We start from the raw sequence: 24,205 nt of genomic DNA on the forward strand, positions 1-24,205 counted from the left end.
ATTACCCCAGCTCCCAGCCATCTCTCACGGGCACTCACCCATGAGAGGTGCTTTAGGTGCTCCTGGCCAGGAGATGGCCAAGGCCTCTGCCCCAGCCTTGCAGCAGGGACTGTAGCCCAGACCCCAACATGGTTCCTTCCAGGAGGGGCGCCCTCGACAAGTGCCATCTTGATGGTGGTTCTTCCGGACCCTTGCCCTGAGACTGGGAACATCCCGACCTGTCCTGCCGGCAGCTTTTGTCTGGCAATGGCAGGACAGACCTAGGAAATACCCCAGCTCCCAGCGATCTCTCACGGACACTCACCCATGAGAGGGCGTTTAGGTGCTCCTGGGCAGGAGAAGGCCGACGCCTCAGCCCCCACCTTGCAGCAGGGACTGTTTCCAAGAACTTGGCGGGGTTCTGTCCAGTAGGGGCACCCCTGAAGAGTACCAGCTAGAGCGGGTTTAAGCCTGCCCTTTGCCCTGAGACTCGGACCCTCCCGACCTGTCCTCCTGGTAGCTTTTGGGTTGCCGGATGCTGGGCTGAGATAGGAATTTACACCAGCTCCCATCCATGTCTCAAGGTTTGCACCCATGAGAGGGGCTTTAGGTGCTCCTGTCCAGGAGAAGGCCGAGGCCTTTGCCCCCACCTTGCAGCAGGGACTGTGGCCGAGACACCAGCGGCGGTGTTCCGGCTCTCAGGGTTGTCCCCGACTAGTGCCACCTTGAAGGTGGGTTATGCCTGACACTTGCCTGAGACTGGGACCCAGCAGACCTGTCCTGCTGCTGCTTTTGGCTGTCAGAGGTAAGACAGAGCTAGGAATTTACCCCAGCTCCCAGCCATCTCTCACGTGGGTCACCTATGAGAGGGGATTTATTTGCTCCTGGCCAGGAGACCGTCAAGGCCTCTGCCCCCACCTTGCCGTATGTACTGTGGCTGACACCCCAGAGGGGTTCCGTCTAGGAGGGGCGCCCCCGACAAGTGCCACCTTGAGGCGGGGTTCTTCCTGCCCCTTGCCCTGAGACTGGGCCCCAGCAGACCTGTCGTGCTGGCAGCTTTTGGCTGGCATGGGCAGGGCAGAGCTAGGAAATGACCCCAGCTCCCAGCCATCTCTCACGGGTTTCACCCATGAGAGGGGCTTTAGGTGCTCCTGGCCAGGAGAAGGCCGAGGCCTATGCCCCCGCCTTGCAGCAGGGACTGTGGCCGAGACCGACGCAGTGTTCCGGCTGTCTGTGTTGTCCCCGACAGTTGTGGCAGGGACTGTGGCAGACCCCAGTGGGGTTCTGTACAGGCAGGGACTCCACTGACAAGTGCTACAATGAGGAGGGGTTAAGCCTGCCCCTTGCCCTGACACTGGAACCCACCCGACCTGTCCTTCCACCAGGTATTTCCTGGGGGGGGGGGGAAGGGCAGATCTAGAAATTTACCCCAGCTCCCAGCCCTCTTGGTTACTCATACGTGAGGGGCTTTAGGTGCTCCTGGCCGGGACAAGGCCGAGGCCTCTGCCCCCGCCTTGCTTCAGCGACTGTGGCCGAGACCCCAGCCGAGTTCTGTCCAGGTGATGCGCCCCCGACAGGTGCCACCTTGAGGGGGGGTTAAGCCTGCCCCTTGCCCTGACACTGGGACCGACCCGACCTGTCCTGCCGTCAGCTTTTGGCTGGAGGGGGGCAGCACAGAGCTAGGAATTTACCCAAGCTCCCAGCCATCTCTCATGGGTACTCACCCATGAGAGGTGCTTTTGGTGCTCCTGGCCAGGAGAAGTCCGAGGCCTCTGCACCCGCTTTGCAGCAGGGACTGTGGCCGAGACCCCGGCAGAGTTCCAAACGGCAGGGGCGACCCCACAAAGTGCCATCTTGATGGGGTTAAGCTTGCCCCTTGCCTGAGACTGGAACCCTCAAGACCTGTCCTGCTGGCATTTTGCAGTGGCGGGCTGGAGCATCACAGAGTTAGGAATTTACCCCAGCTCCCAGCCATCTCTCATGGGTACTCAACCATGAGAGGGCCTTTAGGTGCTCTTGGCCAGGAGAAGGCCGAGGCCTCTGCCCCCGCCATTCGGCATAGAGTGTGGCAAAGACCTCAGCGGGTTTCCGTCCATGAGTGTTGTCCCCGATAAGTGCCACCTTAAGGGGGGGTTAGGCCTGCCCCTTGCCCTGACATTGGGACCCACCTGACCTGTCCTGCCACCAGCTTTTGGCTTTAGTGCAGCAGCACTGAGCTAGGAATTTACCCCAGCTCCCAGCCATCTCTCACGGCTACTCACCCATGACGGGGGCTTTAGGTGCTCCTGGGCCAAGAGAAGGCCGAGGCCTCTGCCTCAGCCTTGCGGCAGGGACTGTGGCCGAGACCCTGGTGGGGTTCAGTTTGGGAAGGGCGCCCCCGACCGAGTCTGTTTTCTTTTCTCTCTTTTTTTTTTTAAGATTGATTTTTATTATTTTTTCATTGGAAATGCAGATTTACAGATACTAGAGACAGAGAGGACGATTTTCCGTCCGATGATTCACTCCCCAAGTGAGCTCAACGCCCTTACTATGCCGATCCAAACCCAGGAGCCTCTTCTGGGTCTCCCTCGCAGGTTCAGGGTTCCAAAGCTTTGGGCCGTCCCTGACTGCTTTCCAGCCATCGGCAGGGAGCTGGATGGGAAGCGGTTCTGCTGGGGTACAACCGGTGCCCATATGGGATCCCTGGTGTGCAAGGCGAGAACCTTAACCATTGCCCCTCTTCATTGGGCCCCGTGTCTGTTTTCTGAAGACTGAGAATTTCAGAACAGATGCCCTGACAAACAGGCCCTTTATGTGCAGATTTGCATGTTGGTAGTTGATTTGGGAAGAGCCCTCAGAAAAGACACCTGCAATGGAACAGCTGCATTAAACCTGGGCAAAAATGTGCTTGTCACAGGAGTCTTGGCTACATGAGAGTCTGACGTGGCTCTTCAGAGATATCCTTCATATAGTCCTGGGACAAACCCTGTGCTTTCCAGACAAACCAGTCCTTTTCTGAGGCTGTCTCAGAATGTAACTGAACATTTGAACAGCAGTGCTGGATGTTAGATAATGAAGCCATAGCTAAGAATTGTTCATCAACTTAAAGGGAAAAAAAATGAATTCTTCTGGATATATTAAAGTTTTTTTTAAAATCATTCTTATGTGCATCCTTAAGGAAATGTTTTAAGAAACTGTTTCAATATACAGAGTAGAAAGATATAAGATTTCAACCCAAAAACATATCAAAGAAAATTCAGAAGTGATGGACGAGCCACTGTGTACACTGACTGGGTTTACATACCTGTGATTCTTCCAGCTCCCTCTTGCCCATCAGAAGGACCAATCAAAACTGAAATAAAATGTTCATTATCTGTACATATTTATTAAACTTAATAAACACTTCTTTTACTGTAAACATAAACATCATAATGAAAAAACAGCCAAAAGTATACAAAAGAGGACATCCAAATGTTTGTTAATAATAAAATGTTAAAACTTATCAGTATTGAAGAAGTATAAATTTTGAAAAAACAAGTTCCATCCAGAGTCTATCACTTTTAAACATGAAAAAGATTGTAACACTTAGCATCGTGCATTGGTGTGATATGGGCATTCTCAGGCAGTGATGGTGAGATTACAATTTGTTTTATTAAACCTGGAGAACAATCATTAACACAAAGCAAAACTTTTGGGTGCTGGTTCATGTTCTGGTTGCTCTACTTTCAATCCATCTCCATGCTAACAGTCTGAGAAAGCTGAGGATGAAAGCCTTGGTACCCGGGCATATTTCACCCCTCTTGGAGAACCATAAGTATCTCCTGGCTGTGGCTTTGGCCTAATCCTGTGCCAGCCATTGCAGCTATATGGGAAGTGAACCAGCAAACGAAAGATTTCACTCTCCCCCTCTCTTTCTGACTCTGACTTTCAAAATAAACAAATATGTTTTAAGAAAGAAATCAGTAAATGAAATTTTATGTTGGTAATCTGTTGTAAGAAAGAATAATGTGGTAATATTTTAGTACTGCAGTTTCAAAAGCTAAGTGGGGATTTAAAAGTTAGATAGTAAGACAATAATGCAAAATTGTGATTCTATCTCACTTCCCACTTCCATACCAATCACAATTATTTCTTCCCAACCAAGCAATTGTTTATATTCAATGGCAGAAAATATTCTTATCTCGCACTGCTTATATTTTTCTATATTAAAGGATATCTATTCACCAAATTGAACTGAGAGAAGTCCCAATAAACTTGAACATTTGAAAGGAAAAATGACTCATAAAAGAAGTTAGGCAGAAAGGAGCAACTGAAATAAACAGTTGATAATTTAGGTATGAACTAATTTAATTCACTTGCAAAAGGCAATGTGAAAACCTGAATTTAAAACAAAAAAATGTTGGGCCCAACACAATGGCCTGGTGGCCAGGATCCCATTTAGATGCCAGTTTATGTCCTGGTGGCTGCCCCACTTTTCATCCAGCTCCCTGCTTGTGGCCTTGGAAAGCAGTCGAGGCTGGCCCAAAGCCTTGGGACCCTGCATCCACATAGGAAAATCAGTAGAAGCTCCTGGCTCCTGGCTTCGTATTGGCTCAGCTCCAGCCATTGCGGCCACTTGGGGAATGAACCAGCGGACGGAAGATCTTTCCCTCTGCCTCTCCTTCTTTCTGTAAATCTTCCTTTCCAACTAAAAAAAAATCTTTTTAAAGCATGTTTTTTGAAGTTTTATTTTTTTTTTTTTTGGTGGGGAAGAATTAAATATAAAAGATGTTGTGATTTGTTTGGAGGAAGCAACTTGACACACTTGCCCTGAGGTACACCATGGTGTGCAGACTGCAGAAGTCCATTCTGCTCATGCAAGGACACAGCCTGACTTTGCTGTCCTTATGATTATCAACTCCATTTATTTATGAATTCAATTCATAAGCATTTATTGAGCAATGACTTCATTATACTGTTTTTGCTACTGATGCTTTTTCTACTCTTTATACAAAAGAGATGTCTAAAAGGGAAAAATTAATGTGTAATTAAATTACATATATGCTTTTTTCTATTGATTATAGTCACACACGTTCTTAAATGCTACTTAATATCTTGTAATGCACATATACCACACCATGATTCATATGATGAAGAAAAATAAATCAGAGAAAGAATGTGTGGTCATAAAGAGACTAATTTAGTTGGGATGGTCTGATACAGAGAAATGTCATGAGAGTTGAATGACGAGAAGGCATAGCCTGAGATACCTGGAGGCCAGCGTGCTAATCTGAGGGGTAAGTGCAAACTGTCAGGGGGCAGAGCACATCACAGTTGGACTCACTGTAGAGCAACTCTGCTAAGGTGCAAAAACATGAAAAGGGTAATCCAGAGGCAGATGTAATCACAGGCTGACCTCAGGCAGAGTCAAGGACATGAGGCCACTCAAGGCCTATCCAAAGCAAGCGACGGGATCCAATCAGGCTCCTTAAGGTCTTGGTTTTGCTAAATAGGAAACAGGGGTATGGGCTAAGCAGCAATGGATACAGTCCAGAAGTAATAGTACATTGCCTAAGAAAAGCCAGGTTTTCTTATAAATGAAATTTATCTCATGAAGGGAAAACTGTGACAACCCAGATTTCGGCTGTCGTCACCAGAAAGCAGAGCACTGAAAGAACCCCCACGGCCTGGTCACCTACATTTTCATGAAGGATGCTATTACCAGCAGCATTTCTTTTTTAAAAAGATTCGTTTTTGTTGTTGTTGCTATTATTATTATTATTATTATTATTATTATTATTAAGGCAGATATACAGAAAGAACAAGACACAGAGAGAATGATCTGCCTGTTTGTTCACTCCCCAAGTAGCTGCAACAACCGAAGCAGTGCCGATCTGAAGCCAGGACCCAAAGCTCTGGGCCATCCTTTACTGCTTTCCACAGGCAGGGAGCTAGATGGAAGTGATGTCACTGGAACATGAAGCAGCGCCCGTATGGAATCCCGGTGAATGCAAGGCAAGGGTCTAGCCACTAGGCCACCTCACCAAGACCACAGCAGCATTTCTAAACCATCCTGAAATGGTTCTCCAAGGCCCAGACACCCACTCATCACGTATGGAGAAGAAAATGTAGTAGATGCAATTGCTTCCTGGTGACCAACTGGCATTCTAACAATTCTTAAGAAGCTCCTTGATACAATTAAAAACTGAGGCTTTTGAAGAAGGGATTCAAGTCCTATAGTCCAGCTTATAGATAACTGCATAGGTAGATAGATAAATGTTTGGATGAATGATGGATGGATGAAAGAAAGATTCCAGAGAAGCAAAGGAAAGGTAATATGTTCACAAATTTACAAAAAGCAGAAAGGAAATGTGTATGTCCCAAAATGTTAATATTGCGTGATTTCCACTTAACATTTTTTGCCGGTGAATGAGTATGTTAGAAAAACATACTCAGGGAAAGCAGGAGAAATCTTCATGATTCTTAGAGCACAAATGAGACAGCCAGAGAAGAGTGACTGTGAAGTGCCTCTTCATCCAAAGTTAAGGTGAAGAAAACCAAAATCTCAGCCAAAGAAACACTTAAATCTAGTACCACCCACTCCAGTCCTGAACAAATGGGTTAGGAACCGCTTGGATGTACCTAAAACGAAGAACTGTCTCCTGGCCTCTCATACTCAAAACCATTAAGCCTTCCCTACAGAACAGACTGAGCATCCTTATTCCAAATAGTCAGAAATTGGATGTATTCCAAAATCTGAAATATTTTGAGTAGTAACATAACCCCAAAAGGGGAATATTCTCCATCTGATTTCATGTGATCGTTCAGTCAAAACAAGGTCATACTAAATATGCTATGTAAAATTGTGCTGAGGACTCATTATCAGGCCCATGCAAAACATGAGCTCCATACTCAGATGTGAGTCTCAACCTCAAGACAGCCATTATGTTTAAGGCAACCATTAAAAAATCTGAAAAAAGCCAAATCCTAAACCCTACTATTCCCTGACTTTGCAGATAAAGAATACTCAGCATGTCCTCTGTGATCTCACTAAATACAAAATGCGACTTTCATTCACATTAAGAATGTGTCTGAGGGCTTCAAGTTGATTCAGTGAATCCTTCTCCACCAGTACAAATCCGCCGGTTAATGATTAGCTCTGCCTGTAGAAAGTCGAAAGTGCTTCTTTTTATCCGTTCTACATTTACATACCTTTCCACATCTATCAGAAGTCTCTTCTTGGTTCGTTCCTGGTAGTAGGACGAGTAACATTTTCAGCTTCTCATCTGTAGGAAGAAAATTTCCACAAGTTGAAGGGTTCATCTGATATTGAAATTGATGCCATCGTCTTGGTTATTTAAAACTATGCAAATCTTTCCACAATGTAACATGTAAATGTATTTTAAAAGAGCAAATACATAATATTCTAAGTAGTTGGTCAGATTTAACTGAAATTTGACCATTATTTTAGCATTGAGTTTGTAGTTTTAATAATGGATTCTAAATTTCTGTAGTCTGTTTTAAGTGCTTATCTTTGTCTGCCAAAGCAATAATCCAAAAAGACAAAAGTAATCTAAGTTTTGCTCAAATAACTATCTATATTCATTAACTGCTGAAAAAAAGTAACCTTTTCAAGATATTATTTCATGGTGAAGGGGAAGTATAAGCTAATTTGATGAATTAGTTAAAATACTCAATATTTATTTGAAGTATAATGGATGTTCCTCATCTTCCATACATTAACCCATGTTAAGTGTCCTCAACACTTACTAGTATGCTGTATTGATTAGTTTCCCAATAAATGATAACTTAGCAACACGAGAGACTGGGTGATGAGTGTGGAAGGGAACATAACAAAACTGTGAGCTTTTCTTTTTAGGAATGACTGATGAGGAACGATGACAAGCACTTGTGAGTCCACGAAACAGTACAGTTTTTAGAGTGCTATTTTTCTGTCAGTTTTACTAAACAAGATGGTAAAAATCAAAACCAATGAATCAAAGCCCTTAGTCCCATTTCAGCAACTCCTTAGTCTCCAAGGATATCAAGAGAATGTCAAAGTAATTGTTCAATATGAGCTATAATTACATTAAATGAGTAATGTAATAAAAGAGAGTGTCTGGTTTTAACAACAAATAATAATTAACAGGAGAGTCCAAATCAAATGCTGTTCTTAGCCATAAATCAGAAGACAGGAAGGAGGAAAGGGGAAGAGAGAGCAGAGGACCTTCTCTGGGGAAATACAAAAACAGCCCTACTGGTGAGGAAAAGAATTACGGTGATAGGAAACTATTTTTTCACAGTTGCGAGTTAAAGTTTAAACAGTTCAAAACCATCTAAGACCATCTTTTTCTCTCCTTGTAGGAAAATACAACAAAACTAAATGTTCCTTCTTCATAAAATGCATTCTAACCTTGAGATTTCACGGTATTTTACAGAAGGCAATGAGTGTTGATGGAGTTAACATACACTATTTAGAGATTTTAGAATCTCAAAAACGATTGTTCCTCGGGGAACAGTACCTCCTAAATGAGTGAACCAGCATTTAATTCAAAACAGAAAATTCCACAAAATTCCAGCAAACTTGCTCCTCTGGATACACTTGCCCGCATGTTGTTCCCACACACTCGGCAGGCCCTCGGTACCATGTGCGTGCCTGTTTCATTTCCTCCCTTGCACACGCTTGAGTCATGAACCCAGACATTCAAAGTTCGAAGTCTGATGCTTTTAGGAATAGCTTCTTTGTTTCCAGGCACAGCAGATGAGTGAAGGTGGGAATTTGAATTGTGAAACCAAAGTATAATACTGATTACTTCATACGCAAACTTCATATTTTCATCCCAAACAAAATGTAAGTCCTGTAGAGAATTGTGATCTAACAGCAGATGATCCGTCATAGAGAAATAAGGATATGTAAAAGGTCGCACATTGACAATGGGTGTAAGACCTATCGCTTGCTCTTTTCAGTGAGAGGTTACGAAAAACGAAGCCAAGAAAACATCAAGTTTTACATTTTTAAAAGACTGACTTATTTATTTTGCTTGACAGGCATAGTGATAGGAAAGAGGAATTGACAGAGAAAGAGAGAACTTTCTCCCTACTGGTTCATTGTGTAAATGATGGCAACAGTCTCGGTTGGATCAGGCTAAAAGCTGTGCTTATCTGATGCCCCTGGAAAGTCTAGAGTGGCTTTTCCCTCCTGTTGTATGTTGCAAAGACAGCTGAGGCTCTCTGTGCATCTCTGTCTGTGTCACCCAATGCTACTCTGGCCTTGCCCCAAACCTGGCTGTCTCAGGATAGTGGTGCTTTCTATACACAGAACAGCTTCCCCCCAAAACAAACTTCACAAGAGCAAGATGACCCAGCCTTTGAAATTCTGGAATAAATGCTTCCTCCACAAACTATTGGTCAACCAATCAATAACCAAAGGTCAGATTCAAGACTATCTATCTCAAAAATAATAATGAACCTATTTTATCTGCCATATAATAATCCCATTTACTGTTGCTTTAAAATTAAAGAGTATTTTTAAAAGCTGTGGCATAATAAACCAAAACTTACTCTCCTCCCTTTGAAGTACTATCTTAGCCTGCTGGTTCCATTAAAATACAAAAGAGAGTTATTGATAAGTTTAGTTGTCAACAATTTGCTTAATTTATGAGAATTATAAACACCATGCACTGTAAGAATGAAGTGTATAAATCTAGTATAATTTAATACACTTCAAAAGGAGTTTTTCGTAAAGTGATCATGACCTCCCAACTGTCCTACATTTTCCTTCATTCAAAATACAGTAGGCTTTTGTAGCAAAAAGGTCTGAAATTTCTATTATGAAAGATCTAATTGTGCTACAATAAGAGGTGTTCTATTTAACTGTATCTGTGAATTTTGCAATTTGGTGCTTATGAACTTTGCTAACATGTAAAAGCATGCACTGAGCTTTTTAGTCTGTGCCAGCAAATACCTTAAGCACTTAATACCTATTAACACATTCAAATTTCCAAATGGCCCTGGGAGGTTAATAGTAATATTATCCCCATTTAATAAATAGAATGTCTGAAGCAAAAACCCTGTAGACTCTCAGAAGGCCAACAAAATGTAGGGCTGAGATCCAAAGTCACACACCTGGCTTTGTCTAATGCTTCAACCACTTTGGTGTTCGGCATAAACAGTTTGAATATTCACAGAAGTAACAGCTGGAGCCACAATTACTTTGTCTAATGTATCTGTGATATTTTTCCTATACACGAAACACTTGAGAAACAAATCCTTTATGTCATAAACTAAAACCCTATCAATCACAGACTGAAAATACAATTGGAGAAACAAATGAAATATGGAGTACATTCTGTACTATTTCTAAGTAGGACAACATTAAGACATATATTAGAACCTAGTGTTGTCATCTGCAATTGGGCCAGTTGGCTTGGTAGGCTAATCATCATTACTTGTGTACAATTTTTTTCCAATAAATTGCTCTCCAACAAGCGTCATAAACAAGTGTTGAGGATTTTAAGAATCTACACCTTTTGCACTCTTTGTTGACATGCACATAAACAACATATGGAGGTCGCAAGTGTGAACTAAAAGTACGGGTAGACATTTAACACCTCTGTATCTACTACAGTTACCATGAGTAGTCCAAACATAAAGACAGCAAAGTAGTAAATGGATGATCTTTATGCAAAATTCAGCCAAATACAGTTTAGGCTAGACAAAGCAACTATCAGCATCAGGTTAGGCCTTTAAGCAGGCACCAAAGCACATTGTCACATCTGAGAAGACACAAGAAAAGCAACAGCAGAGAATGAAAAGCCTGAAAGATAATTTAGATGGATTAAAAAAAAAAAGCAGTTTAGATGGATAACTGGCCAGAGACAGAATTAGATGCCAGAGAAACCTATCACAGGTCACAGAGCCCAGGGAAAACGAGCAAGCCATTCTCAGGCAGGGTTTCTTTTGAGAACAGGCGGTCCTCCACCATCGTAATTCCTATCAACACAGCCCCTTTATGATAAAACAATCGGGGTTTTCCCAACCTCAAAACCTCTTGAAATCAATGGCTCTGGAACTATGCACTTCCAAGAATCCAGTGGGGCAGCTAAGAGAATCCAGCTGTACTGCCGGAAGTACAATTTTATCATTAAAAAAAAAAAATCTCGGACATCTTGGAATTAGTAATTTTGATTTCTAGCAAGTACATATCTTCAATAAAAAAATACATAACTTGATACAAATATCTAAGAACTTTCCCTTCTAGGTCAAAGACCTTGTGGGTAAAAAATAACTCTCCAACATATCCTTCTGAGGTGGCAATTCTCTTTTCTAACCATTTTTCTTACCGTTTCACTAATTGGAACCTTTTGCAGTTCCAGAACTTTCCTATCCAAATCCTATTCTGTTTGTGGTTGAGGAGTGAACAGGAGTTTAAAGTCACCTATCACAAATTCACTTTGCACTGCAATCTGTAAAGCTAGAGTCTCCTTTAGGAACGTCTGACAGCAGAATGCATCCATTTCCCTTTCTGCCTTTTATTTTCTGAGTTTAAAAAAAAATCCTTTTCCTTTTATATGCTCTCATATTAGCCACTAAGATAACTGAACTATTTTTTTTGCCCCTTTATTAAAGCCAATGGGGCATTGCAAATTATCATTATACTACTGAGTCAGTAAGAGCCATAGAGTTTTTAAAAAGTATTATTGAAAGAACTAATTTAAATGCACATCAACTACTTTTCTCATTTGAATAATACAGTCATGTAATTTTTTCAACTGCATTAAAAATGCCCAGTTTAAATTACAGAATACAGTTCCTGATGTGGGTCCCTAATGTGGGTTTTCTGGCAGCAAGTATTGATTTAATATTTTTATAATGCTTCTAAATAAATCACAAAGAAAATGATTAATAAATTTTGAAACAAGGTTTTCATTACAGGTTCTGATTGAATTGCCTTTAAAATTATGATATTTCAAATACAGACAGAATTTTCTATTTAATCATATAGGAGTAATGAGGAAGATTCAGTCTTTTTGCTTCAATATTCCAACAATTCCAAAATATGGGAAAGTAATAATAACTAACATTTTTAAGCGAATTTAAATGAGTGACTATATGCTGTAGACCAAAAACATCTCATCTAATCTTCCAAAGAACCTTGAAATAAAAGGTGTTATTTGTACTTCTGTTTTATAATGATGAGATTATCAAAACTCCCTATATTCATTCTTAACACAACTTTGAAAGCTCAGATAGCTTAAACACTATTCAGGATTATAACTAGTATTTTTGAGTTTCCCAGTGATACGACTGCACCTGTGCCTAAAACATCCTTCTGACAAGCAAACTCAATTGCGGGTAGGCATTTGTTTCCAGTGTGATGCCAAGTGAGGTGTCCACTTTTCACAGACGGTGCTCGGTTCTGCTCCCAGTTTTAACTTTCTGCCAACATGCCTTGTGGGAAGCAATGGAGGATGACTAAAGTATTTGGGTCCCTATCAGCCAGGCAGGAGACTGAGTTCCTGGATTCAACTTCCACAAAGGCGAGCCCTTGTTAACTTGGGGGCATGTATGGAGTGAACGGGCAAGGGAAGAGTGCTGTCTGAATAAACTTCTGTTTCTGCTTTTTGAATATACTAAAAAAAATTTTTTAAGTAAAAAATATATTTGATTATATATATATATTTATTTCTATATATAATTGGTTTTATTTATTTGTTTATTTAAAATGCAAATATAGAGAGACAGAGGGGGAGCTCCTAGCCACTCCATCACTCCTCAAATGTAACAGCTCTTCACTGCAGCCAAGTCTGCCATGTGGGTGACAAGAACCAGTGAATTGAGCCCGCATCTCTGCCTCCCAGGGTCTGTTTTAGCAGGAAGCTGGGGTCAGAAGACAGAGTGAAGTATCAAACATAGGCACTCCAAAATGGGTCATGGGTTTCTTAGTCAACCAACCAAACGACTGCCCCTCACTTTTATTTCAAAGGATACAGCACAGAAAACATAATTTAAAAAGAAAAAATCTGGGCCTGCTATGGTAGTATAGCAGATAGAGTCCTCACCTTGAACAGGCCAGGATCCCATATGGGCACCAGTTCTAATCCTGGCAGTCCCTTTTCCCATCCAGCTCCCTGCATTTGGCCTGGGAAAGCAGTTGAGGACGGCCGAAAGCATTGGGACCCTGCACCCACATGGGAGACTTGGAAAAAGTTCCTGGCTTCTGGCTTTGGATCAGCGCAGCACCAGCCATTGTGGTTACTTGGGGAGTGAATCATTGGACAGAGGATCTTCCTCTCTGTCTCTCCTCCTCTCTGTATATCTAACTTTTCAATAAAAAATAAATAAATATTAAAAAAATAAATATGAATTGGGCATTGGTATGGTAGCCTAGTGGCTAAAGTCCTTGCCTTGTATGCATCAGGATCCCATATGGGCAATGGTTCTAATCTCAGATGCACCAGTTACCAATCCAGCTCTCTGCTTATGGCTTGGGAGAGCAGAAGAAGATGGCTCAAGTCCTTGGAACTTTGCAGTCATGAGACAGACCTGGAAGAAGCTCCTGGCTCCTGGCTTCAGATTGGCTCAGTCCCAGCCATTGTGGCCACCTGGGGAGTGACTCAATGGATGGAAGCGCTTTCCTCTCTGTATCTCCTTCTCTCTTTAAATCTGACTTTCCAACAAAAATTAGTAAATAAATAAATAAATAAATATAACTTAAGAAGTTGTTTTATTAAAAGGAGATATCCCAAGCAACTTGGAAGTTCCTATCACAATGAATTTCAACAAAAGTAAGTCTACAATCATTTATTTTACTTGAACATCTTTTCAGCTCTTAAACATCGGAGGAAATCTAGTAAGACAATGAAAGAAATAACCCATGTTTGCCTGGTAGCAGTCATCTATAAATGTGGGACTTTCAGAAACATTCTAAAGGATTGTGAGTCTATTCTCCTTGGTAATATATTCCACAACTTACATATAGGTAATAAAGTGCTATGCAACTACTCGTTGAGATAAGAAGTCTTCACAAGATTAACCAAGAAAAACTTAGCAGCTTTCAACAAGTTTCTGTCGAGGTTCTGAGGCTCTCAGACTCCTATCTCCTCTGTCCGTCCATTTCTATAGCAGCTTTGTTGTGCTTTATGATGATCGTCTCAGCCCCTTGAGACGAGCCATAGGAAAGGTACAATAGATGCATTATTTGTATTGTCTAGTTTTGTATGAGACACACATTGGGAAACCACTGCTTCATGGAATAGCATTTACACAAGGTCTCCAGGGGGCACCTCTTACCAATCTCACTGGCTCAACCCAAGGCTGAATGACAATAAAGCATGGGAAAAATTTAAAAAGAAAGGTACTTTAATGTAATGTGTATTCCTGGAAATGTGATACAGACCTAGAAAACACCTTTCTTAGTTCCTAGGAAGAGAAACAGCGTTTCTCTGGGGACTTTCTGCAACGATGCCCAAAGTATTGTTGGCTAAAACAAACATTCTCCATTAGCTAAAGGTGTACTTCAAAATTTTTTCTTTAAGAAAACACTCATTCTTTCATTGAAAAATAAAATAGAATAAAATGAAGGAAAACAAAATAATAAAATTAAATAGGCAAACCAGAAATAAGATGACAAATTCTTCACCAAGCTGTTTTATGGGACCCTCTTACACTTTCTCTGTCATCAGAAGGCAAAGGAAGCCATAGGAAATAACATAAGTGAATGGGTAGAGTGAGACTTTAACACAACCTCATTTGCACACATAAGCTTGCTTTGGCCCGGGGAGCTCTAGTCTGCTGACTATTAATATGTTTTGCAGACCTGTTACTGATTGTAAAATTTTTTTTTTTAAAGTCTGACAAGATTGTCAAACAGGTCTAAAACTTCAGATCTTTCGACATTGGATTCTCTCTTCCTGCAGCACTGCCACAATGCTCTCATGCCAGAGTTTGCTTGCAAAGCTGGAAAGCTGATGTGGATCACCCATCGGGCTGGCACTTTAGAGTCCTTACTCCCCTAGGACCACACAAGGAAAACATCTTCTCCCCAGCTTCTCACCAAACACCTCGTAGCTGAGGTGGGATACAGAGAATACTGGGTTTGGAGCAACAGATTTTGATGTGCACCACTGCAGTCTCATTCACAAACTACATGTACTCCAGCTGAGTCGGGCTGTCCGTGGCTTTCATTTTCCTTATCTATAAGAGTCAATATTTAACTCAATAGGAATCATGTCAGGCTCAAATGAGAAAATCTGCCTAAATATCCCTTATTAATTACAAAGGACTAAACAAATACAAGCAATGTCATCACATCAATAAAATACACAGAAAAATGAATGGCTGTCTTCGAGTAAACTATGATCACTGGATTATGGGAGAGGTTGTGAGGGCAAACACACAAGTTCCAAGTACGCATATGCTAATGATTTCAGTCTACTCCAGGGTCTCCAGATTACACTACTAACTTGGATAAGTATATTATAAACATAGTAGAAAAAGTACAACAAATTATATATATATATGATTTATTATATACACATATGATTATATATATATATCAAATGGGGCATGTCAGAATAGCATACCAATTATTTTAAGGTTTACTAAAATGACATACTGTGTTGAGTTAAGGAATAAGCAACATTTTCACATCTGAAAGAATGTCTGACATTGGGGCACTAAACTTAGAACACAATACAAGCTTACCATAAATTCCCAATCAAACATTGAACCAGAATAGGCAGGAAATTTTCCAGGGTTCAGCTGATGAAATTTCCCAAAGCTTCTAGCTCTTCACAGATCCTTAACCATGGTCTTCTGCCAAGGGAACACAACTCAGGACCGAGCTCCCTCGCAGCTGAATCATGCTCTGTGATGACATCTGTAAGTTGTGGGAAAAGAATGGCATTGCTAAATATTGTTTCTGATGTTTTCTGTGATAATCACATTAACTTGATTTAGTAAGTACTCCAGAGTCTGCTGACTGGCTTGCTGTAATTCAAAAGCTTTCTTAGAGTTAGCTCATTTCTGAACTCTTTGGGTCTGCTGTAATGACAAGTGAGGAGCTGACAAGAAGTAGCATCATATTTTTCCTAGAGTATCCCATCAGATGTGAGAAATATGGGGACATGGTGCCAGGCAGCAAGAAAGAGTCCTTGCTTTCTTTCTTTCTCTCATGGTATTTTAGGTACAGCATGCAAAAGATACTGGTGGGATACAGAAATCATGAGCTCTCATCCATAAAAGTCATTGGTTTCGTTTAGAACCATAATTTTATAGTTTACACATATGTAACCCAGGCTTAATAACATCTGTATCAATGAAAAATACAGAATACCAGACATGTTACTTATTATGTTTTGTAAATATTCAAAACCAGGATAAAATAACCATCAAACAATGCTTCACGTACTAGGGAATGACTTCAACTCTGGAAATACAATAAAATCATGTTTTAATTTTAAAAATGAACAAGGTCCTGCCCTTGGCAATTATCTCAGAATCTTGGAGGGCAGGAACTGTGCTCAGGAAAGTGTCATTTCAGCACCACATTGTACATGGTTAGTGTGGCATTTTAGTTTTGTTACGCCACAGCCCTGCTCTGTTCTATCACTGATGCAAGAAAAACATTCAGAAATACCTCATTTTTCCTCTACAGGCATTCCTCTCTTTGTTAGCACATGCTTCAATAAGGGAAATCTACCTAATTTAATTTTTTGAATGATTGTTCAGTTGCAAGTAAAAGGAGCAGATAAGATCACCAGCAGCTATTATTTTGGGAAGGATGGAGTTGGCCGAAAAAATGGCAGTAATGGAAACTGCCCCACGCGGCCTCTGGGACCTTTGAAGGGTTTCTCATTTCTCACTGACTCATGTTTCACCGTCTGTAAAAAAGAGGCAACAATTGCCCCTGACCAGCCACAAGAATGATCTGAGTGAAAATGTAATTAAATATGTGAGTTCCTCGGAGTCCTTTTTGTAAGAAAAGTATGATGTAAAATTAAGATATCATGATAGTTACCATGGCTGTCACTACTGCTGTTACTTCATGGTCGCATTACAATATCCCTGTCACCTAGTAACGATCTTCTTGGACCAAAAGTGACAGGTGTAAAACGATTTTTTTTAATGTCATACTTGCTTTGTGCTGTAAAGTCTGTGAGAACCTCAGAGGACAAAAACGCAGCATTCCTGTGGGTCAGGTTTCTCTAACCCCAGATGTACTGCACACACTCATTATCTTAGTCCTCCCACCATTTAATTATCATACCTTTTCATCCAAATATAATGCAAAGCTTCAGCTGATCTGAGTAGTGTTATAAAACACTGGGGAAGCTGTCTTTAAAGCATTATGCTGTGCCAACATTCCTTGAATCTGACCTTGTTGGACAGCAGAACTATTTCTATTTCTAGAGGAGAAACTAATTTTAGATGTCCCTCTTGCTGAGTCATGTGACATTTGCACAGTAGTGAATGCCATTCCATGCCAGTGAAAGAGCCTATGGCTGGAGCCTCCAATCCCTTTTCCTCCTCTGTACAAAGAGAAAGCTGACTGAAGTCTACAGTTCCTCCACTTCAAAAATTGCTGCGATTGGGCCCAGCGGCATGGCCTAGCAGCTAAAGTCCTCACCTTGAACGCACTAGGATCCCAAATGGGCACTGGTTCTAATCCTGGCACCTCCACTTCCCATCCAGCTCCCTGCTTGTGGCCTGGGAAAGCAGTTGAGGATGGCCCAAAGCTTTGGGACCTTGCACCCTCTTGGGATACCCGGAAGAAGTTCCTGGCTCCTGGCTTCGGATGGGCATAGCAGCGGCCATTGCGCTCACTTGGGGAGTGAATCATCGGACGGAAGATCTTCCTCTCTGTCTCTCCTCCTCTCTGTTTATCTGACTTTCCAATAAATAAATAAATAAATAAAGCTTTTTAAAAAAATTGCTGCGATTATATTTATTATGATTAAAAATTCCCAATAGTAATAAGAGCTGAATATAGGATCCTCAAATTCAACTCAAAGAACAAATCAAGTGTTCTTGGGTAAAACAGTAAGGAAACTTTGAGTAGTTCAAGGATGAGCGTGAGAGTATAGGTACTTCCCTTTCCAAAGAGGAAGACTTCTGATGAAGTTTCAATGATTAAGGCTCAAAATATAGTAATACAATGGATCAGAATGAGAAATTACAAAAGAACAATTTGTATTTATAAAAGAATTAGTGAGGGGACTACCAAAACAGAAAAAATATTTGGAATGGAATTCTTATCCACGTCTAATTGTCATTCATATTCTATAGAAAATAAAGTGATTGGCTTTCTCCTATTAAATTAGTGACTGGTAATATTGCTTCCTTCCTTATTTTTTTAAACAATTTTTAATTGATTAAAAAACTTTTGGTCTCAATCTTTTGGTTTCCACGTGAAGAAAATGATTACTTACGGATGCCATCATTTTCTCCCTTTAAGTACATTTACAGTTCTTTCAGTATTGTTGTGCATTGATTAGAACTTTGAGGTTGTGCCGGACCATATGCCCAACAAAATACGTCCTTTGGATGGTACTACTAAGTGAACATTGGCCATGCTATTGGGTTTAAACTCATTCCTTTAGAAGAATTTCCTATCTCTAACACAGTGAAAATCTGGTTTTGATTCACAAAACTACGCTACATTTACAAATGCCTTTTAGTATCTGCCAGAGAGTTTTCATTTTTTCTAGTTATCATGTAACATGATATGATGAATCATTACAGCCCATACCTCAAATTTCTAGATTACACTTTGACACATATTTTATTTAAAATCAGTATTTGATAAAGCTGCTTTTAACATTTGTACCAATACTCTCGAGTGAAACTGGTTTATGGGTGTTTTAGTATTCACAACAGGTGTGCAAAGTTAATAATTTGTTCCCTAAACTGTACTTTTGGAGAGTAGTGCGGGGCCTCAACAGGCTTATCCTCCAGCTACCAGTGCCAGCATCCCCTGTGGGTGCCGGCTGAGGTCTGGACTGCCTACCTCCTCACAGAGCTCACTGCTTACGGCCTGGGAAAGCAAGAGAGGACAGCTCAAACGCTTGGGTGCCTGCACCCACGTGGAAGGCCTGGGAGAAGCTCCTGGCCCTTGACTGGCTCAGCTATGGCTGTTGTAGGCATTTGAGGAGCAAAACAGCAGATGGAAGATCTGTCTCTCCTCTTTGTAATTTTGTCTTTCAAATGAAAATCAATAAATCCTTTTTAAAAACTGTATTTATGGATATTACTTAGCTGAACAGCACCCAAACAGTATGGACTTCAATGTCCAATTCCAACCATCAATATTAACAGTTCAGCTGTAGATCTATTTGATACAATGAATGAATGATATTTCAGTCTTCTTTACACAGATTAAAAGACTTTAGGAAGCAGAGTTGTATAACATCAAACCAGTTCATGTATTTAGAAATCAAACATTTAAGCTTTTCAGCCTATATGTGCAACACTTATATGAAAAGAAAACTAAATTGATTTTCTTTTTTGATAAACTACATTACTTATACAATGTTTGATTTCATGAAAGGAAACAAACTCTAGCCAGAATAAATTTTGATAAAACCTGGCGTTATACAAGAACAAAACTCTTTCATAACAAGAATTAATGGTGATGTAGCTCATGCTGCCTGCATCAACCTAAAAAACCTAGGTCCAAGTGAAAATTATAGACTGGATACAAGACACAAAAGCAACAGAGAAAAACTAGTGACATTTCTGTTCACTAACAAAGAACAATTTTAAGAAAATTAAGTCTATAACATGTCTACAGGTATAAAATAGCAATAAGCTTAAGCAAGACTATGAAAGACTTGTACAATAAGAACTACAAATATTTGCTGAATGAAATTTCAAGACACCAGTAAATGCACAAGCATCCTATATTCATGAATTGAAACATCTAATTTTGTTCAGCTATCAACAATACTCAAACTAATGATACATATTCAACATAAGTGCTAAAAAAAATCACAACTATACATTTTGTGCAAAAAATTAAAGATTGTGTTCGAATTCATATGAAATCTGCAAGGGCCCCAAATAGTAAGCCATACTTGAAGATGAACAAGCTGAAGGTTTTATACTTGCTGATTGTAAAAATGATGAGGCCACATTTTTCAAAACAGTGTGGGAGTAGAATACATGTAAACCAATGAAACTGAAGATAGAGCACAGAAACACACACATACATCCATATCTATAGATAAATATAGATAAAATTAATGGCTTTTTTATACTAGATGATTTACAAACACTGAAGATCCACATGCAGAAGAATGAGGTCGCATACCTACGTTATATCGTATACAAATGACTGGTAAGCATAATTTTACTTCCAGAAGGAACTTAAAGTCATCAGAGCCACAGAAACAGAATGGCAGCTGCCACGGCACAAAAGGAGGGAAACTCAGTGTAGCCCTTCTATGCAGGAGTATCAGATCTACTCGTGTGATTAATGGATTAATGAGTTATCTCCACGTCGGGCATGCTAGGACAGCGTGTCTGGCTGTCACTCACCTTCTCCCTGCCATGTGCTGCCTGTAACACCTCTGGACTCTGCCAGCAAGAAGACCGCTACCAGAAGTGCCCTCTTGACCTTGAACCAGACCGTGAGCCAAGGTCAACCTCTTATGTATAACTAGCCCACTGTGGCGCTGTGCTATTAGAAACAGAAGACAGATAAAGAGTAGCTATCACACAAGCAAAACGATAATAATAAAACCACCAACAAGGATACGGGGAAATTAGAGCCTTTGTACATTGCTGGAAGAAATGTAGATTAATACAGACACAACAGCAGATGGTGAGATAGTGGCTGCATTGTTGAAACATATTAAAAATAAAATTGGGCCCAGCATGGTAGCCTAGTGGCTACCGTCTTCACCTTGCATGTGTTGGGATCCCATGTAGACGCTGGTTTGTGTCCCGGAAGCTCCACTTCCCATCCAGCTCCCTGCCTGGGGCCAGGGAGAGCAGCAGAGGACGGCCCAAAGCCTCGGGACCTGCACCTGCGTGCGAGACTCCTGGCTCTCGGCTCCTTGCTTTGGACTGGCTCTGCTCCAGCCATTGCGGCCACTTAGGGAGTGAACTAGTGGATGAGGATCTTTCCCTCTGTAACTACTTCTCTCTCTAAACCTGATTTTCCAATAAAAATAAATAAATCTTTTTAAAACTTAAATTACCGTTTGATCCATGTATTTCATTTCTGGGCATATTCCCCGAAGAATAGAACAGCATTATTCACCATAGCCAAAGGTTAGACACATTGCAAACACCCACTGATGAGTGAAAATTAGCTAACCAGCATGCACTGCATGCATACAGCGGCATATTATTCAGTCTTGAAGAGGAATGAAATCGTGGCCTGCTGCAGTAAAGCTTAGCCTTGGAGGTACTAGGCAAAGTGAGACAGTGCAGACACAAACGACTGGTAAGCATAATTTTACTTCCAGAAGGAACTTAAAGTCATCAGAGCGATAGAAACAGAATGGCAGCTGCCACGACACAAAAGGAGGGAAACTCAGTGTAGCTCGATGGGTACACAATGCAGATGGGTGCTGATGGTGGCTGCCCAGGCCACTGAAATTCATACCCACAAGTTGCTAAAATAGCAAAATTTGCATTAGAAATATTTTAGCACAGCAGCCAAACTAAACTGCTTGAGGCCAAGGATTGTTTCTCTAGGTAGAAGACGCTCTCCAGGACCTCTGGGTGGAGCACACCATGTTTGAAACCCACATTTTTCATTCAGTGGCCATGTGGCCACTAACTGCTCTATGCAATGGCTCTATTCCCCAAGCTGAACAGTGACAGCTCTGTAAGATGCACCTGATGACCTGACATGAAGAAGGACAATGGTCATTCAGCACAGTGCCCACCAGTGACTGCTCACTGCGATTCCCATCCTCAAACTTAGCACCAGACTCACCAAACCCTCACTTCCGGCACACCTGAACGACCGGACTGACCCTGGCCCTGACTTCCTGTCCGTAAAGGGAAAATGACATCGTTTAACTTCACACATTTGCTGTTCTGATTGAGATGACAAGAAAATGCACAGAACTCTGCAATAATAAGATCTCTCACAAAAGAGAACAGCAAAATAAAAAAAGAAAGCAAGAAATGGCAAATAAGAGAATACTTGCCACCAAGAAGATCTTGGGAAATTAACCTACATGAGGGGGGAAATACTGCGAAGAAAATATAGGAACCACCAAACGTAAGATCATACTATTCAGGTTTCTCAGATATGGAGACTGCTCACACACAAACAATAAAGCATTTTAAGGTGTCTTTAACTCATGAAATCAGTCCAAATAGCTATCAATCCACCAAGACTGTTTACAGCACCTTTCATGAAGACCAAGGAAAATCAACGCTCCGAGTGGTCTGAGGCCTCATCGCACACTCACCTCGATAAAAATTTCCTTGCACGAGCCCAAGCTCCCCGCCCTGGCCTCCAGTTAAGTGCAGCCAGATGCTCCGTGATCAGCTGAGGGCATCTGGGTTTGGAAAGCAGCGGTTCTGCAGCTTTCCCTTTACCTGGAAGAAAGCAATGGCAAAAGTACCTCTGTAGGAGGAGCACTTACGGCCTAGGGTCAGCAGAGGGCACTCTAACTCCACGAGAAACAGCCAACTTCAGCCCTGCTGCTGGTGGTAGCTGTCATCTGGACTCCAGACCATCAGAGCCTCAGTGCCCATAACCAAATCTCACTGAAAATCTACATCACAACTTGGGAATTAACAACACATTCAAAAGGAGTAAACGGAGCTGAGGCAAGCGGATGTGATAAGGCCCCACCACGCAGCAAAGCTGCCTCCTTAATTCATTCCCCACAAGCCTCTTACCTTCCAACGAGAGCTAAAAATGCCTGTGGCAGAAATTGCCAAGAATTAGCTACCACCACCCACACCCCTACTATCACCCCAAGCACGGGTCACTTAGGAATAGAAAGTTACAGCCAAATTGCATGGAGCCAGCCGCCTGACAGCTGCTGAGCTGTTACCCTGGTGGAAGGGACAGATGGAACAGCCCCCAGCACCTGGAAAGTTTGTAGAACACCTACAGATGCTAGGACTCCACTTGCCTCACCAAGACAGCCACAGAACATATGTAAGCATGCAGAAATTCCTAAGGCAGCGAAGTGCACGGCCTTCCAATGTGGTGCTGGAAGAATTACAAAGCCATCCGTAATTGAAGAGGAAGGAGTTCACGTTCTTGCTGCTTGCTCCTGGTCCATGATTCAGTTAGCTACGCTTACGCCACTGATTTAATTAAGACAGAAGCCCAAAAAATCTGTCCCCACATCTGAATCTGATTCAGCCATCATGTCACAGAAGTCATCTTGTCTTTGTGGTCCAGACAATTCTGACGAAACTGACGCTGATTCTCACTGTTGGGCTGTTATTCAGCTTTAACCAGTTTCAAAAGTGGGGATTACGTAGCACACGAAAGAGGCTGCTAGCTGCTGCCTAGCTCTGTGTCCTAGCCAGTGGAAGTGCCTCTCACGAGCCTCGCAATGATAAAGAACTAGTTCAAATCTCAGCTCTGGTACTTCTTAAAACCGCCGTGCCTCGGAGTGGTTAACTGTTCTGCACTTCCACATACCCAGAGACAGAAGTAACAATAGAGACAACCCACCGTTGTTCAACGGATTCCCACTTCACGATCCTATTTCAGCAACAGCGCTTGGTGTAAACATGACATGCTTCCTTTGGTTAAAATGCTGTGTAGGTTTCACGAAACTCAACTGTTGACAATTGCTACTTACTTCCCAAGCATATCTATGTTTCTGGCCTAAGAGAAGTTCCAATTCTTGCTTTTAGCCTTTCTGATTCAGGATATACAATATAAAGAAACTTCATTTTTTAAAAAAAGCAGGACTACATTTAGGAACAAATGACTATCTATGTGGCTAAGTATATTCCAAATATTCCAGCAAGAGCTTGTATTACCATCATAGGATAACACCGTTTGCCGGTCACTCTGACAGTGAACAAACGGTCCTGAGAAAGGATGAGAGAACAGCCTGACCGCACGAGACTTGCTGCAGAGGCTCTGCTCCGATGCTTTCAGCTCTTCTAAATCAAACTGCACAGCAAGATTTCTTCCCAAACAGTCTACCGATTACTTGCAGCCAAATTGTGGTCTTTCAAACAGCACGCTCCTGTATTATCATGGAACCAGCGCTCTCAGATGCCATAATTGAGAGCTACATAGTTGATAGGGATTGGTATTCAGAATAAG

At 41.6% G+C, this 24,205-nt stretch overlaps 1 long non-coding RNA gene across 1 annotated transcript; it reads right to left on the reverse strand.

Annotated features, from left to right (window-relative positions):
• Positions 1–7,191: 7,191 nt before the first annotated feature.
• Positions 7,192–22,900, reverse strand: LOC121164590. The gene is made up of 3 exons (XR_005885134.1): positions 22,371–22,900; positions 15,643–15,817; positions 7,192–7,223 (listed from the first exon to the last, which is right to left on the reverse strand). It is a non-coding gene; the product is annotated as an uncharacterized LOC121164590 (long non-coding RNA).
• Between the last annotated feature and the right edge of the window lie 1,305 nt (positions 22,901–24,205).

This window comes from Ochotona curzoniae, unplaced genomic scaffold, assembly GCF_017591425.1.
Source record: "Ochotona curzoniae isolate NIBS_2020 unplaced genomic scaffold, NIBS_Ocur_1.0 contig_868, whole genome shotgun sequence".
In the NCBI taxonomy this organism is placed as follows: Eukaryota; Metazoa; Chordata; class Mammalia; order Lagomorpha; family Ochotonidae; genus Ochotona; species Ochotona curzoniae.